At 47.7% G+C, this 17,186-nt stretch overlaps 1 pseudogene; it reads right to left on the reverse strand.

Moving 5' to 3' along the window:
- Positions 1 to 5,341: 5,341 nt before the first annotated feature.
- LOC139248875 (zinc finger protein 585A-like) lies at positions 5,342 to 15,324 on the reverse strand (annotated as a pseudogene).
- Positions 15,325 to 17,186: the final 1,862 nt, after the last annotated feature.

The raw sequence follows: 17,186 nt of genomic DNA on the forward strand, positions 1-17,186 counted from the left end.
AAAAGAGCCCCAGTTTCTCCAATCTCCCCTGATAACTAAAGCCTCTCTTCCCTGGTATCATCTCAGTGAATCTCTCTGCACCCTCTCCATGGCCTCGACATCCTTCCTGGTGTAAGATCCCCAAAACCTGACACAATATTCGAACTGCAGCCTAACCAATGATTTGTGCAGGTTTACATGCCCTCTGCCCTTTTGTACTCCACACCCCTATTTATAAAATCTAGGACCCGATGTGCTGTTTAACCACTTTATCAACATAAAATGGCTAAAATACATTGACTTTAACTTAAATGTGCATCATGGGAAAGAGAACTTTAGTCTGAGTTAGAAACTCACAATCGATTCACTGCAGACAGGTCACCATGGCAACACTGATCAGACATTCCATTCACTGAACCCACTGTTGCAATCTGTAATCAGATCAGGGGAAAGAACAGAGTTTGTCTGTCAGTAACCACAATGCAAGCTCAAACCAGAGTGAGTAACACAATAGATTCGATTTATAATGTGTGATGTTGATACCTATAATTGTGGAACTATAAGAAATAACAACTAACAGCAGGCAGGGGAGTTTAGGGATATTGAGAAAATTACTGAAGAAAAGTAACTGCTGGGAACCAGGGAAAGTGACCTTGTAAATCACAAATGAGAGAAGTTCCAGCTGTCTTTTCCTCGCTTCCTGCCAAAACCCAGCTGGGAAGGCAAAGAAGAGTCTGGTGCCAGAGGTGGATCAGTGCAGGGTATAAGAGTGAGGGGAGACTGATGTAAGGGGGCAGTCGGGACTGGAGACACCGGAGATCAAGCTCAGGGCATCCAGCGGGCTGACCTGGTGTCAGTTACTGTGGACACGCAGGACTTGCATCTTTACTCTGATGTGGTAGAGCACAGAGGATCTGCTCAAATTATATTTCTTATGTTAAAGTTGCTAATAATAATTGAATATATTTAAGGTGGAGATAGACAGAGTTTAGAAAGATAAGAGAGTGAAGGGTTATGGGGAGCAGGCAAGAAAGTGGAGTTGAGGCCAGGATCAGATCAGCCATGATCTTATTGAATGGCAGAGCGGACTCGAGGGGCCAGATGGCCTACTCCTACTCCTATTTCTTGTGTTCTAACACTAGACTCTCGATCCTTAATAAGACAAGGAATTAGCTAGAATCTTACAACCCTAAATCTCTCTGCTCCTCTACTCCATTGAAAGTTTTACCATTTAATGTACATTTCCTCTCTTTTTCTTCCTCCCAAAATATATTGCAGCACATTTCTCTGCATTAAATTTCATTTCACATTTATCCGCTCCAATTACTAACCTGTGTATTGACAATGAAGGCACTTAAAGTCCGCTTCAGTTGGCCATGGGTCCTTTTTGGCATTAACTGGAGATTTTGATCATATGCCCCATATACCTAAGCCCAGATCATTTCTCTACATCGAGCAGAGCAATGGTCCCAACACTGATCCTGGGAGACTCCACTGTTTACGCCCTCCAATTCTGACGGGATTGGACAGGTTCGATGCAGGAAGAATGTTCCCGATGTTGGGGAAGTCCAGAACCAGGGTTCACAGTCTAAGGATAAGGGGTAAGCCATTTAGCACTGAGATGAGGAGAAACTTCTTCACTGAGAATTGTGAACCTGTGGAATTCTCTACCACAGAAAGTTGTTGAGACCAATTCGTTAGATACATTAAAAAGGGAGTTAGATGTGGCCCTTACAGCTAAAGGGATGGAGGGATATGGAGAGAAAGCAGGAATGGGGTACTGAAGTTGCATCATCAGCCATGATCATATTGAATGGTGGTGCAGGCTCAAAGGGCTGAATGGCCTACTCCTGCACCTACTTTCTATGTTTCTATGAAGAACCTCCATTAACCGCTACTCTGTTTTCTGCCCTAAATCCAACTTCCTATCCAGCTGCCCCACTCCCTTTAATACTCTGAGCCTTAATTTGATCAACAAGCCTCCTGTCCGGCACCTTATCAAACACCTTTTGACAATCCATCTACACAACATCCCCTGCATTTCCTGAAACCCTGCTGTCTGTCCTGAATGAATACATTTCACAAACAAATGTTGCAATGTTTGCTCCGCACCACAGCATTTCATCTGTTTAAAGCCACAACAGAAAGATCCCGTTTTCTCAAGATAAATCAACTTTAAAAATGATGCAGTGTTTCAGCCAATGAGGGAGATCCTGCCCCTCACACTGATTGGTTGGAGGACCATCTGACGACTAGCTCCGGCCCCGCCCCGCTCTTCCTAACCCCTGGGGGGGGTCTCCACACACCGAGTGCGGCCCCAGGCCCTAGAGACAAACTCCGCATTATCCGCCTCCCCACAACTACCCGCCAGTTTCAGACACAAACCCCGAGACAACCAGCAAATGCCGGGAAATCCCCATCGAGTCAGGGAGCGTCTGTAAATGGAGGAGAAATGGGAACTGGTCAGGGAGCGTCTGTAAATGGAGGAGAAATGGGGACTGGTCAGGGAGCGTCTGTAAATGGAGGAGAAATGGGGACTGGTCAGGGAGCGTCTGTAAATGGAGGAGAAATGGAAACTGGTCAGGGAGCGTCTGTAAATGGAGGAGAAATGGGGACTGGTCAGGGAGTGTCTGTAAATAGAGGAGAAATTACTATTTTTAGTTAACAAATGTATCAGTGATTTTAATGGGACTCTTCCCGTGTCCCAGCTCCTGTAAATACTGGCTCTAAAGGGACTGGATTCTCAGGAGTCTCCACACTACTGGCTGCTTGTGTGTCAGTGATCTCCCATCACATTAATGTGCTTCTGCTGTGTGTGTTTAATAAAGTGCCAGGAGCACTTCACAAAAAGTGGGGAATCAGTGAGTGTGGGACTGAACGCAGCCAGAGTCAGCACCTTCAGGGGAGGGGAACCAGTGAGTGTCGAACTGAACCCAGCCAGAGTCAGCACCTTCAGGGGAGGGGAACCAGTGAGTGTAGAACTGAACCCAGACAGAGTCAGCACCTTCAGGGGAGGGGAACCAGTGAGTGTCGAACTGAACCCAGCCAGAGTCAGCACCTTCAGGGGAGGAAAGGGAGGGGAACCAAAAATTGAGGAGCAGGCCCTTCAGGTAACTATACAGGGACTACAACCTCTCACATTGAATATATACATGGGCCATGGACTCTTCTAGGCTGCAAAAAACAAACCCAGCCTTGGAATCTGGAAGGGTGTTAAGAACAGCTCTCTTGCTGCTGAAACCCTCATTCTTGCCTTTGTTACCTCTAGACTTGACTACTCCAACTCACTCTTGGCTGGCCTCCCACATTCTACACTACGTAAACTTGAGGTCAGCCAAAACTCAGCAGCCCATGTCCTAACTCGCACCAAGTCACGATCACCCATCACCCCTGTGCTTTCTGACCTACACTGGCTCCCGGTTAAACAAGGCCTTGATTTCAAAATTCTCATCCTTGTTTACAAATCGCTCCATGGCCTTGCCCCTCCCTGTCTTTTTCAGCCTCACAACCCCACAAGACCTCTGCACTCCTCAAATTCTGCCCTCTTGAACATCCCTCATTATAACTGCTCAACCATTGGTGGCCGTGCCTTCAGCTGTTTGGGCCCTAAGCTCTGGAACTCCTCCCTAAACCTCTCCGCCTCTCTACCTTTCTTTCCTCCTTTAAGATGCTCCTTAAGACCTATCTCTTTAACCAAGCTTTTGGTCATCTGCCTTAATTTCTTTTATGGCTCAGTGTCAAATGTATCTGTTGTGTCTTGTTACACTGCTGTGAAGCTCCTTGGGCTGTTTTACTATATTAGAGCCGCCCTATAAATAAAAGTTATTAATAATAATAAAAACTGTTGTACACGACTGCTCCGTGCAACACTCTCCACCCCAGATCCCCAATGGTGCAGGGAATGACCCCTGCATAGAGACCCCTCCATTGGGGACCCCAGCCTCCGCTGGACAGTAAGATGACCCGCCATTGCGACTGAGACTGGGCAATGAACAAAATTCATCAATCAATGTCACAGAAACCAGAGTGCCCGGGTTCTCAGCCCTGGGGCCAAGTACGCTGGCCACCACTTTTCCATCACTAACTCACACCTTAGACCCGGCCCAGTCTGGCTCAGTCACTAAATGCTTTCTAACTGGGATTCCAACTCTGATGGAAAGCTATGAGGCCTCATTTTATTGTGACCCCTATCAGAGAGGCTTTTAATGGCTTTAATAAACTGGCAATAAGATTTTTATTTTAAAAATTGGAACGTGGTGAAAAACACCACTAGCGCTGCCACAAAACTGACCGAGAAATCCACTTCATCAGCGCCCCTGCCACAGGACTCAATATCCACCCCCTCCACCTCTGGTGCACTGTGTCTGCAGTATGTACCCTCTTACAAAATGACCATGGTCAGGTCGTGTGGAGTCAAAGGTCAGGTAACAGAATGGATGGAAATATGGCAACAAACTGCCCTCAACTTCAACAAATGATTTCTGTTTTGCAGCCATCTTTCCATCCATTCTGCTGCCTGGCCCTTCACTCCACACGGCCTGACTTGGTCATCTTGTAGATCTCACATACTGTTGTGGATAGCAAGCTGGTTACAAAACAGGAAACAGAGTAGGGATTAAGAGTAGCTACTCGGAGACTGGCAATAGGCGGGAGATGGTGTTCCACAGGGATCGGTGCTGGGACCACTGTTCTGGCAATAGGTGGGAGGTGGTGTTCCACAGGGATCGGTGCTGGGACCACTGTTCTGGCAATAGGTGGGAGGTAGTGTTCCACAGGGATCGGTGCTGGGACCACTGTTCTGGCAATAGGTGGGAGGTGGTGTTCCACAGGGATCGGTGCTGGGACCACTGTTCTGGCAATAGGTGGGAGGTGGTGTTCCACAGGGATCGGTGCTGAGAGCACAGTTCTGGCAATAGGTGGGCACTGGTGTCCCACAGAGATCGGTGCTAGGACCACTGTTCTGGCAATAGGTGGGAGGTGGCGTTCCACAGAGATCGGTGCTGGGAACATTGTTGTTCACCATTTACATAAAGGATTTGGACTCGGGAATCAGAAGTACAATTTCCACATTTTTAGATGACACAAATTGGAAAGTAGATTTAATACTGAGGAAGACTGTGACAAAATGCAAGACATTAATAAGTTTCAGAATGCGTGTGTAATTGGGAAATGAATTTCAGTACAGATCAGTGAGAGGTGGTGTATTTTGGTAGGAAGAATAAGGAGGCCACATTCTATTTGGAAAATAGGAGTCTAAATGGGGCAGAGGAGCAAAGGGATCGAGGGGTACAGATACACAAATCACTGAAAGTAGCGACATGGGTTAATACAGCCATTTAAAACAGCAAACAAGTACTGGGGTTCATTTCTAAAGGAGCCTTCTGTTCCGTGCCCAGGAGCTCTGAACCATGGAAGAGTGTGGCTGGGACTCATTTCTTACACACCTCAAGATTAACCCGCACGGTGACTTTGCTGTCAATGCAGAGAGACGAGGAAGACCAAAGTGCCGTTTTCCCCTCTTAGTGTGGCCCTGAAGAATTGTGTCCAGGCTGAGGTTCTGTTCCTGCTGTACGATCCTCTGTCAGAATGAACATGGTTCAGTCCTGCTTGTAATTAAGAGCAGCAAAAACAGCAGAATCCATCCCCTGCAGTCACTTGTGAACTCTCTGGTGTGCCAGCAGGCTGGATGAACGAGTGAATCCCTTCCCACACTCAGAGCAGGTGAATGGCCTCTCCCCAGTGTGAACTCGCTGGTGTGTCAGCAGGTTGCATGACTGAGTGAATCCCTTCCCACACTCAGAGCAGGTGAATGGCCTCTCCCCAGTGTGAACTCGCCGGTGTGTCAGCAGGTTGCATGACTGAGTGAATCCCTTCCCACACTCAGAGCAGGTGAATGGCCTCTCCCCAGTGTGAACTCGTTGGTGTCTCAGAAGGTCGGATGACTGAGTGAATATTTTCCCACACACGGAGCAGGTAAACGGCCTCTCCCCAGTGTGAGTGCGCTGGTGTACAGTGAGTTTAGATGATCGCCTGAACCCAGTCCCGCAGTGAGAGCACCTGAACGGTCTCTCCCCACTGTGAACACGTTGATGGCAGCTCAGTTCCCCAGAACTTTTATAGCTCTTCCCACAGTCCGGACACTTAAAAGGTCTCTCATCAGTGTGAACTCGCTGATGATTCAGCAGGCTAGATGACGAAGTGAATCCCTTCCCACACTCGGAGCAGGTGAACGGCCTCTCCCAGTGTGAACTCGCTGGTGATTCAGAAGGTCGGATGACTGAGTAAATCCCTTCCCACACTCGGAGCAGGTGAACGGCCTCTCCCCAGTGTGAACTCACTGGTGATTCAGAAGGTCGGATGACTGAGTAAATCCCTTCCCACACTCGGAGCAGGTGAACGGCCTCTCCCCAGTGTGACTGCGCTTGTGCCTTGATAGGCCAGAGATTCGGCTGAAGCCACGTCCACACACACAACACGTGTACACTTTCTCCCCACCGTCAACGGTGCTTTTTGCTTCCATATTGAGAGGCCGATGATATTCAGGTCCCGATGAATCGAGTGACTGTCAGATCTTGATGCAGTGTGCGATTTGAGCTTCCCGTCTGCAAATCCGCCCCTTCTAATACCCTGTAAAATTAATTTAAAACAGGAAAAAGGGAGTGTGAGAGAGAACCCACAAAGAGGCAGGTTAGAAAATTGAACAATGAATCTGCTAATTTGTGGGGCCGGCACTCGAACAAAGTGACCATGAAAGCGGCCGGATTGTCGTAAAAACCCAACTGGTTCACTAATGTCTGACTCTGGCTGGGTTCAGTTCTACACTCACTGGTTCCCCTCTCTCTCCTTCCCCACCCTACAGCCCAGTCATTGATAATCCCCTTCCCCACCCTACAGCCCAGTCATTGATAATCCCCTTCCCCACCCTACAGCCCAGTCATTGATAATCCCCTTCCCCACTCTACAGCCCAGTCATTGATAATCCCCTTCCTCACCCTACAGCCCAATCATTGATAATCCCCTTCCCCACCCTACAGCCCAATCATTGATAATCCCCTTCCCCACCCTACAGCCCAATCATTGATAATCCCCTTCCCCACCCTACAGCCCAGTCATTGATAATCCCCTTCCCCACCCTACAGCCCAGTCATTGATAATCCCCTTCCCCACCCTACAGCCCAGTCATTGATAATCCCCTTCCTCACCCTACAGCCCAATCATTGATAATCCCCTTCCCCACCCTACAGCCCAATCATTGATAATCCCCTTCCCCACCCTACAGCCCAGTCATTGATAATCCCCTTCCTCACCCTACAGCCCAATCATTGATAATCCCCTTACCCACCCCACTGCCCAAAACACGGTAACAACACCCCGCCCAGTGCCCAAAACACAGTAACACACACACACCCCAATGTGCCCAATGTCCGTGTGTGAACCTCGACAGTGAGTGTCGACAGCTATTATTAGGAGCATAGGAACAGAAATAGGCCATTCAGCCCTTTGAGCCTGTTCCGCCATTCAATTAGATCAGTATTTTAACTCCATCTACCTGCCTTGGTTCCATCGCCATTAATACCCTTGCCTAAGGAAATCTATCTATCTCAGTTTTGGAATTTTCAATTGGCCCCCAGCCTCCGTTTTATGGGGAACAGAGTTCCAGATTTCCACTAGGCTTTAAGAGCATAAGAAATAGGAGCAGGAGTGGGTTAAACAGCCCCTCGAGCCTGCTCCACCATTCAATAAGATCATGGCTGATGGGATGGCAGGACTTACATATGAAGAAAGACTGGATCGACTAGGCTTATATTCACTGGAATTTAGAAGAATGAGGGGGGGATCTCACAGAAACATATAAAATTCTGACGGGACTGGACAGGTCAAATGCAGGAAGAATGTTCCCGATGTTGGGGAAGTCCAGAACCAGGGGTCACAGTCTAAGGATAAGGGGTAAGCCTATAGGACCGAGATGAGGAGAAACTTCTTCAATCAGAGAATTGTGAACCTGTGGAATTCTCTACCACAGAAAGTTGTTGAGGCCAGTTCGTTAGATATAATCAAAATGGATTTAGATGTGGCTCTTACAGCTAAAGGGATTGAGGGGTATGGAGAGAAAGCAGGAATGGGATACTGAAGTTGCATGATCAGCAATGATCATATTGAATGGTGGTGCAGACTCAAAGGGCCGAATGGCGACTCCTGCTCCTACTTTCTATGTTTCTGTGTTTCTACCTCAGCTCCACTTTCCCGCACTATCCCCGTATCCCTTGATTTCTTTACTGTCCAAACATCTATCGATCTCAGCCCTGAATACACTCAACGACTGAGCATCCACAGCTCTTTGGGGAAGAGAATTCCAAAGATTCACAACCCTTTGAGTGAAGACATTTCTCCTCATCTCAGTCCTAAATGGCCGTCCGTAATCCTGAGACTATAACCCCTAGTTCTAGACTCTCCAACAAAGAGAAACAGCCAATCAGCATTTGTGTGAGGAAGTGCTTCCTGACATCACCCTGAACGGCCTGGCTCTGATTTTAAGGTTGTGACCCCTTGTTGTGGACTCCTGCACCAGAGGAAATCGTTTCTCTCCATCCACCCTATCAACTGCTTTAATCTTAAACACCTCAATTAGATCACCCTTTAATCTTCTATATTTCTCATAATTTACAAACGTCATTACTAAGTACAGGACCATGGAATCACTGAAGTTTACAGCATTGAAGGAGGCCATTCAGCCCACCGTGTCTGTGCTGGCCGACAAAGAGCTATCCAGCCTAATCCCACTTTTCAGCTCTTGGTCCGTGGCCTTGTAGGTCACGGCACTTCAAATGCATATCCAAGTTTGTTTTAAATGCTATGAGTGTTTCTGCCTCTACCACCCTTTCAGGCGGCGAGTTCCAGACCCCCACCACCCTCTGGGTGAAGAGCTTTCCCCTCTAAACCTCCTACCACTTTAAATCTATGCCCCTGGTTGTTGACCCTCTGCTAAGGGGAATAGATCCTTCCTATCCACTCTATCCAGGCCCCTCATAATTTAATACACCTCAATTAGGTCTCCCCTCTCAACCTCCTCCCTTCCAAAAAAAACCCCAGCCTATCCAATCTTTTCTCATAGCTAAAATTCTCCAGTCCAGGCAACATCCTCCAAAGCACTTATCGTTTTGAAAATTATTGCGTGTAGAGGCCTATAAAAAGGCCCAGCGTCCGTGAGTCGTCGGGAGTTCGTGGTGCATTAGCGAGAGGCTCGGGTGGTGCGTGGGGAGGCCTATAAAAAGGCCCAGCATCCGTGAGTCGTCGGGAGTTCGTGGTGCGTCAGCCAGAGGCTCGGGAGGTGCGTGGAGAGGCGGAGCTTGTGCAGCTACAGGGAGGCAAAAAAGTAGAAAGAAATCGAAAGGTGATGTCACAGCCAAGGGGGTAAGTGATTGGCTGGTGATTGGTAAGTAGTTTTTTTTTTCTTTATCAGTAAGTAATCTTTTAACATTGTTGTTGCTCAATTAAGTTAATCTAAGGATTAAGTCATGGCAGGAGAGCTCGGACACGAGTTATGCTCCTCCTGCACTATGTGGGAACTCAGACGCTTCCGGTGTCCCTGGCGACTACGTGTGCGGGAAGTGCATCTACCTGCAGCTCCTGATGGACCGCATTGCGGCACTGGAGCTGCGGGTGGATGAACTCTGGAGCATCTACGATGCTGAGAATGACGTGAATAGCATGTTTAGCGAGTTGGTCACACCGCAGGTAAAGGGTACACAGCCAGATAGGGAACGGGTGACCAACAGGAAGAGCAGTGCAAGGAAGGTAGTGCAGGGGTCCCCTGCGGTCATCCCCCTGCAAAACAGATACACCGCTTTGGGTGCTGTTGAGGGGGATGACTCATCAGGGAAAGGCAAGTTCATGGCACTGTGGGTGGCTCTGCTGCAGAGGAGCGCAGGAAAACGAGTGGGAGAGCAATAGTGATAGGGGATTCAATTGTAAGGGGAATAGATAGGCGTTTCTGCGGCCGCAACCGAGACTCCAGGATGGTATGTTGCCTCCCTGGTGCAAGGGTCAAGGATGTCTCGAAGCGGGTGCAGGACATTCTGAAAAGGGAGGGTGAACAGCCAGTTGTCGTGGTGCATATAGGTACCAACGATATCGGTAAAAGATGGGATGAGGTCCTATGAGACGAATTTAGGGAGCTAGGAGCTAAATTAAAAAGTAGGACCTCAAAAGTCGTAATCTCAGGATTGCTACCAGTGCCACGTGCTAGTCAGAGTAGGAATTGCAGGATAGCTCAGATGAATACGTGGCTTGAGGAGTGAAGGGAGGGATTCAAATTCCTGGGACATTGGAACCGGTTCTGGGGGAGGTGGGACCAGTACAAACCGGACGGTCTGCACCTGGGCAGGACCGGAACCAATGTCCGAGGGGGAGTGTTTGCTCGTGCTGTTGGGGAGGAGTTAAACTAATATGGCAGGGGGATGGGAACCTATGCAGAGAGACAGAGGAAAATAAAATGGAGACAGAGGCAAAAGATAGAAAGAAGAATAATAAAAGTGGAGGGCAGAGAAATCCAAGGCAAAAAACAAAAGGGCCACATTACAGCAAAATTCTAAAGGGGCAAAGTGTGTTAAAAAGACAAGCCTGAAGGCTCTATACCTCAATGCGAGGAGTATTCGGAATAAGGTGGACGAATTAACTGTGCAGATAGCAGTTAATGGATATGATGTAATTGGCATCACAGAGACATGGCTCCAGGGTGACCAAGGCTAGGAACTCAACATCCAGGGGTATTCAACATTTAGGAAGGATAGACAGAAAGGAAAAGGAGGTGGGGTGGCGCTGCTGGTTAAAGAGGAAATTAATGCAATAGTAAGGAAGGACATTGGCTTGGATGATGTGGAATCGGTATGGGTGGAGCTACGGAATACCAAAGGGCACAAAACGCTGGTGGGAGTTGTGTACAGGCCACGAACCATTAGTAGTGAGGTTGGCGACAGCATCAAACAAGAAATAAGGGATGTGTGCAATAAAGATACAGCAGTTATCATGGGCGACTTTAATTTACATATAGATTGGGCTAACCAAACTGCTAGCAATGCGGTGGAGGAGGATTTCCTGGAGTGTACTAGGGATAGTTTTATTGACCAATCTGTCAAGGAACCAACTCGAGAGCAGGCCATCCTAGACTGGGTGATGTGTTATGAGAAGGGACTAATTAGCAATCTTGTTGTGCGAGGCCCCTTGGGGAAGAGTGGCCATAATATGGTAGAATTCTTTATTAAGATGGAGAGTGACACAGTTAATTCAGAGACTAGGGTCCTGAACATAAGGAAAGCTAACTTCGATGGCATGAGGCGTGAATTGGCTAGAATAGACTGGCAAATGATACTTAAAGAGTTGACGGTGGATAGGCAATGGCAAACATTTATAGATACATGGATGAACTTCAACAATTGTACATCCCTATCTGGAATAAAAATAAAATGGGGAAGGTGGCTCAACTTTGGCGAACAAGGGAAATTAAGGATAGTATTAGATCCAAGGAAGAGACATATAAATTGGCCAGAAAAAGTAGCATACCTTAGGACTGGGAGAAATTTAGAATTCAGCAGAGGAGGACAAAGGGTTTAATTAGGAGGGGGACAATAGAGTACGAGAGGAAGCTTGCCGGGAACATAAAAACTGACTGCAAAAGCTTCTATAGATATGTGAAGAGAAAAAGATTAGTGAAGACAAACGTAGGTCCCTTGCAGTCGGACTCAGGTGAATTTATAATGGGGAACAAAGAAATGGCAGACCAATTGAACAAATCCTTTGGTTCTGTCTTGACAAAGGAAGACACAAATAACCTTCTGGATGTACTAGGGGATCAAGGGTCTAGTGAGGAGGAGGAACTGAAGGATATCCTTATTAGGCGGGAAATTGTGTTGGGGAAATTGATGGGATTGAAGGCCGATAAATCCCTGGGGCCTGATTGTCTGCATCCCAGAGTACTTAAGGAAGTGGCCCTAGAAATAGTGGATGCATTGGTGATTATTTTCCAACAGTCTATCGACTCTGGATCAGTTCCTATGGACTGGAGGGTAGATAATGTAACACCACTTTTTAAAAAAGGAGGGAGAGAAAACAGGTAATTATAAACCGGTTAGCCTGACATCAGTCATGGGAAAAATGTTGGAATCAATTATTAAGGATGAAATAGCAGCGCATTTGGAAAGCAGCGACAGGATCGGTCCAAGTCAGCATGGATTTATGAAAGGGAAATCATGCTTGACAAATCTTCTGGAATTTTTTGAGAAGTAGAGTGGACAAGGGAGAACCAGTGGATGTGGTGTATTTAGACTTTCAAAAGGCCTTTGATAAGGTCCCACATAAGAGATTGATGTGCAAAATCAAAGCACATGGTATTGGGGGCAATGTACTGGCGTGGATAGAGAATTGGTTGGCAGACAGGAAGCAGAGTCGGGATAAACGGGTCCTTTTCGGAATGGGAGCCAGTGACTAGTGGAGTGTCGCAGGGCTCAGTGCTGGGACCCCAGCTCTTTACAATATACATAAATGATTTGGATGAAGGAATTCAGTGTAATATCTCCAAATTTTCAGATGACACTAAACTGGGTGGCAGTGTGAGCTGTGAGGAGGATGCTAAGAGGCTGCAGGGTGATTTGGACAGGTTAGGTGAGTGGGCAAATGCATGGCAGATGCAGTATAATGTGGATAAATGTGAGGTTATTCACTTTGGTGGCAAAAACACAAAGGCAGATTATCATCTGAATGGCGGCAGATTAGGAAAAGGGGAAGTGCAATGGGACCTGGGTGTCATGGTTCATCAGTCATTGAAAGTTGGCATGCAGGTAAAGCAGGCAGTAAAGAAGGCAAATGGTATGTTGCCTTCATAGCTTGGGGATTTGAGTATAGGAGCAGGGAGGTCTTACTGCAATTGTACAGGGCCTTGGTGAGGTCTCACCTGGAATATTGTGTTCAGTTTTGGTCTCCTAATCTGAGTAAGGACATTCTTGCTATTGAGGGAGTACAGCGAAGGTCCACCAGACTGATTTCAGGGATGGCTGGACTGACATATGAGGAGAGACTGGATCAACTGGGACTTTATACACTGGAGTTGAGAAGGATGAGAGGGGATCTCATAAAAACGTGTAAGATTCTGACGGGACGGGACAGGTTAGAAGTTTCTCATCTCAGTCTTGGGATTGGACAGGTTAGATGCAGGAAGAATGTTCCCGATGTTGGGGAAGTCCAGAACCAGGTGTCACATTCTAAGGATAAGGGGTAAGCCAATTAAAACTGAGATGAGGAGAAACTTCTTCACTCAGAGAATTGTGAACCTGTGGAATTCTCCACCACAGAAAGTTGTTCAGGCCAGTTCGTTCGATATATTCAAAAGGCAGTTAGATGTGGCTCTTGCAGCTAAAGGGATCAAGGGGTATGGGGAGAAAGCATTGAATGGTGGTGCAGGCTCGAAGGACCGAATGGCCTACTCCTGCACCTATTTTCTATGTTTCTATAACGGGCAAAAATCTGGCAGATGGACCATAATGTGGTAAAATGTCAGGTTATCCCCTTTGGTAGGAAAAAGAAAAAACAAAATTATTTAAATGGAGACTATTGCAAAATGCTGTAGTACCGAGGGACTGGAGGTTCTTCTACATGAAACTCAAAAAGTTAGCATGCAAATACAGCAAGTAATCAGGAAGGCAAATGGAATGCTGGCCTTTATTGCAAGGGGGATGGAGTATGAAAGTAGGGAAGTCCTGCTACACCTGTACAGGGCATTGGTAAAACCACACCTGGAGTACTGCGCACAGTTTTGGTCTGGACTTGTCTCTATTCCCATGCCGAGGGGATTGCTACACCAGACGGGAGGGGCAACATTTGGGGACACGGATTCCCCACCAATTCCCATTCCCCTTCTTTCTAGTAGATAATGGAGGGACCACTGTGTGTAATGTGCAAGTCAGTAAGAATTGTCAGTAAGCTCTTTCTAATTGGACATTTTATTCAGTAGAAACTTTCACACACTATTGCAGATTTTGTACCAAAGATCAATTTAGGATTAAAGTCAAAGTTCATAATTTTATTGCAAACTAACTTTCTGTTGAGAGTTGCTGAATTAAGGGAAAATATAACACACCATGTTTCTTAAATGGACACTGCAGTCCCGAGAACACAATCAGCAGCATATCCAGAATATTAAAGTCCAGCCCAGTTATAGGGTTATTAACATCAGCAGAAACAAATCCCAACTGTTAGAATGAACATGGTTCAGTTGGGATGTGATTAACAGCAGCAATAACAGCAGATTCCAACCCCTGCAGTCACTTGTGAACTCGCTGGTGTGTCAGCAGGTGGGATGACCGAGTGAATCCCTTCCCACACTCAGAGCAGGTGAACGGCCTCTCCCCAGTGTGAACTCGCATGTGTATCAGCAGTTTGGATGACGTAGTGAATCCCTTCCCACACTCAGAGCAGGTGAATGGCCTGTCCCCAGTGTGAACTCGCTGGTGTTTCACCAGGTCAAATGAACAAGTGAATCCCTTATCACACACGGAGCAAGTGAATGGCCTCTCCCCAGTGTGAACTCGCTGGTGTCTCAGCAGGTCAGATGACCGAATGAACACCTTCTCACACTCAGAGCAGGTGAACGGCCTCTCCCCAGTATGAAGTCGCTGGTGTGTCAGCAGATTGGATGATGTAGTGAATCCTTTCCCACACTCTGAGCAGGTGAATGGCCTCTCCCCAGTGTGAACTCGCTGGTGTGTCAGCAGGTTGGATGATCGGGTGAATCCCTTCCCACACTCAGAGCAGGTGAACGGCTTCTCCCCAGTGTGAACTCGCTGGTGTGTCAGCAGGTCGGCTGAACATGTGAATCCCTTCCCACACTCTGAGCAGGTGAATGGCTTCTCCCCAGTGTGAACTCGCTGGTGTGTCAGCAGGTGGTATGACTGAGTAAATCCCTTCCCATACTCAGAGCAGGTGAATGGCCTCTCCCCAGTGTGAACTCGCTGGTGTATCCGCAGGATGGATGAACAAGTGAATCCCTTCCCACACTCAGAGCAGGTGAACGGTCTCTCCCTGGTGTGAACTCGCCGGTGAGCTATAAGTTGGGATGACCCAGTGAATCCCTTCCCACACTCTGAGCAGGTGAACGGCCTCTCCCCAGTGTGACTGCGTCGATTAATTTCCAGTTCAGACGGTGATCTGAATACCTTCCCACAGTCACCACATTGCCACGGTTTCTCCATGGTGCGGGTATCCTTGTGACTCTCCATGGTTGGACGATGGGTTGAAGCCTCGCCCACGCACACAACACGTTTACAGTTTCTCCGCGCTATGAATGGTGCGATGATTTTTCAGGCTGTTTAATTGGTTAAAGCTCTTTCCACAGGTAGTGCATTGGAACACTCACTCGGGGGGTGTGTGTCTCGGTGCTTTTCCAGTCACACTGATGTTTGAAATCTTTTCCAACAGACAGAACAGGCAAACAATTCTCCTTCCACTTTCAAAGGCCGATGATATTCAGGTCCTGATGAATCAATTGACTCCGTCAGATCTTGATGTGATGTTTGGTTTGTGTTTCCTGTTTGAAAATTTCCCCTTCTAATATTCTGTAAAAGGAGATAATAAAACTCATCGCTGTCAGTATAAGACAGAAATTCAGGATAGACACATCTAGTTTCCATGGAACATTCTTTCCTCTCTTGTTCTTCCAAAGCTGTAAATCCCTATCCCACACATTGTCCCTCCTGTTGTGCTGAAATCCAAACCCATCGCACATTTCTAGACTGTTTCTCCTCCACTCCCAGTTTTCACCACCAATTCTGGCTGGGTTCAGTTCTACACTCACTGGTTCCCCTCCCTCTCCACCCCTGAAGGTGCTGAGTCCGGCTGGGCCCAGTTCCACATTCACTGGTTTCCCTCCCTCTCTTCCCCTAAAAGTGCTGACTCTGGTAGTCGCCAGGACTGTCAGTGTTTACAGAGGATCCCCAGAAGTGCGTCTATATTTACAGGGGGTCCCCGGGAGTGTGTCAGTGTTTACGGAGGATCCCCAGAAGTGTGTCAGTGTTTACAGGAGGTCCCCGGGGGTGTGTCAGTGTTTACAGGAGATCCCCGGGGATGTGTCAGTGTTTACAGGGGGTCCCTGGGAGATGTCAGCATTTATCGAGAGTTCCCGGGAACATATCAGTATTTATTGGGGTCCCCGGGAGTATGTCAGCATGTACAGGGGGTGCCTGTATTTACAAGGGATCCCCGGGAGTTTGTCTGTATTTACAGGGGGTCCCCGGGAGTGTGTCAGTGTTTACAGCTGGTACTCAGGAGTGTGTCAGTATTTACAGGGGTTCCCCGGGTGTATGTCAGTGTTTATAGGGGGTCCCCAGGAGTGTGTCAGTATTTACAAGTGGTCCCTGTGAGTGTGTCAGTGTTTACGTGGGTCCCCGGAAGTGTGGCAGTATTTACGTTGGATCCCCGGGGAATATGTCAGTGTGTACAAGGGGTGTTGCCAGGAGTGTGTCTGTATTTGCAGGGGATCACTGGGAGTTTGTCTGTATTACAGGGGGTCGCCGGGAGTGTGTTGGTTTTTACTGGAAGTTCCCGGGAGTGTGTCAGTATTTACAGGGGATCCCCGTGAGTGTGTCACTATTTACAGGGGATCCCTGGGAGTGCGCCTGTATTTACAAGGACCCCCGATAGTGTGTTGGAATTACAAATAGTCACCAGGACTGTGTCAGTATTTACAGAGGATCCCCAGGAGTGTGTCTATATTTACAGGGGGTCTCCAGACGTGTGTCGGTGTTTACAGGGGGTCCCGGGAGAGTGTTGATATTCATAGAAGGTTGCGGTGAGTGAGTCAGTACTTAGCAGGGGGTCCCTGGGAGTTTCTCAGTACTGACAGGGAGTCACCAGGGGTGTGTCAGTATTTACCGGGAGTCCCCGGGAGTCTGTCAGCTTTTACAGGAGGTGTCCCTGGGAGTGTCTCAGTATTTACAGGAGGTCCCCGGGGGTTTATCTGTATTTACAGGGGTTCCCCAGGAGTTTATCTATATTTACAAGCGGTCCCTGTGAGTGTGTCAGTTTTTACATGGGTCCCTGGGAGTGTCTCAGTATTTACAAGGGGTCCTGGTGACTGTATCAGCGTTTACGGGAGTCCCCGGGAGTGTGGCAGTATTTACAGAGGATCCCCGGGGATTATGTCAGTATGTACAGGGGCTGCC

Source organism: Pristiophorus japonicus, unplaced genomic scaffold (genome assembly GCF_044704955.1).
Source record: "Pristiophorus japonicus isolate sPriJap1 unplaced genomic scaffold, sPriJap1.hap1 HAP1_SCAFFOLD_298, whole genome shotgun sequence".
In the NCBI taxonomy this organism is placed as follows: Eukaryota; Metazoa; Chordata; class Chondrichthyes; family Pristiophoridae; genus Pristiophorus; species Pristiophorus japonicus.